The 1,244-nt window shown below is 30.6% G+C and overlaps 1 pseudogene; it reads right to left on the reverse strand.

Moving 5' to 3' along the window:
• Window positions 1-268: 268 nt before the first annotated feature.
• LOC143405267 (NADH dehydrogenase [ubiquinone] 1 alpha subcomplex subunit 1 pseudogene) lies at window positions 269-551 on the reverse strand (annotated as a pseudogene).
• Window positions 552-1,244: the final 693 nt, after the last annotated feature.

Raw genomic sequence — 1,244 nt, forward strand, 5'->3', positions numbered from 1 at the left:
AGAGTTGACACGGAAACAAAATATGAAGTATTGTTTAAAAAGAAGAAATCTTTACATATTGATACTGTAAAAAGGTCAGCAAAAGTATGTGGTGATGATAGGAAATTTCGTTTTTCAAAAACAAGGAACTTTGCTTCAAGAGTATGCCAAAAGTATAGGGATCTCACCATATTTTTTTTTCTATTTCATTTTATTGTGGTTTTAACTTTATTTTGATCATGTATTACATGTATTACATATTTTGATCATGTATTACACTGCATGCTACATAATATATCAAGTAGCCTTCTAGCAGGGGTAGATGACCATACTGAGTTTTTTCCATCAATCAAGAAAATGCTTCCTTAATCAGTGTTCTCCAAACCCTTTGATTTATAATAACGATTAACTCCAAATATATGTCTTTCCATCAAATTCCACTTACAGGGAAAATGGGCAACCCTTTTTTCCTTGCCCCCCTTAGCAAACCTATGGATGTAGGCAGTGGCCACTCCCAGGAAAACAGAACACATGCCCATTATACTGACTCCTAAAAGAATTTCAAACCACATTTTGGCAAGGTTATTTAAACCAAATCCCTATCCCTTAGGCTCCTTATAGGTGACTGGTTTTGGCTCCTTTCACAGTCACCATATTTTATTTTCAAAAATAACGTTTATCTGAGTACAGAAGGAGTTGGGTCATTTTATAGAAAGAAAACTCTAATTTGACTTTGTAATCCAAATAATGACTTACTGTGAAGAAATTTGCCTTTTATTAATATACTTTCTAAAGCCTTTCTAAATATTTGTTTAGGTATACATAAATTGTAATAAATTTAAAATTTTAATTCCACTTTAAAATAATTACCTTTATGAACATATTAAATAAGCCAACATACATTATACTGAATTTGTCATCATAATGAGATTAACAGCTCCCTTAATAAACCAATAAACACTTCCATTGTGTGTATAAGGTAAGTGCTCTACCACTGAACTATATACACGAGGTCCTCACATTCATTATCTCATGAGATGTATTATTTTGTAACTGTATTCTGGTGTGGTCTCAACCATTTTATTAATTTTTACCTTAACCAAAATAACATTTCTTTTCAACAGAGAGAACTGGTATATATAACACCAGAAACTAAATTTTTTCTTCCATGACTATACATTTTATATCATTTACAGATTTTAAATTTTTATCAAAGACATTTGGACTTGATTACTCTTTAGTCATTCTATAGTGTATAAAAATAG

The sequence above is a fragment of the Callospermophilus lateralis genome, chromosome 1, assembly GCF_048772815.1.
Source record: "Callospermophilus lateralis isolate mCalLat2 chromosome 1, mCalLat2.hap1, whole genome shotgun sequence".
NCBI lineage: Eukaryota > Metazoa > Chordata > Mammalia > Rodentia > Sciuridae > Callospermophilus > Callospermophilus lateralis.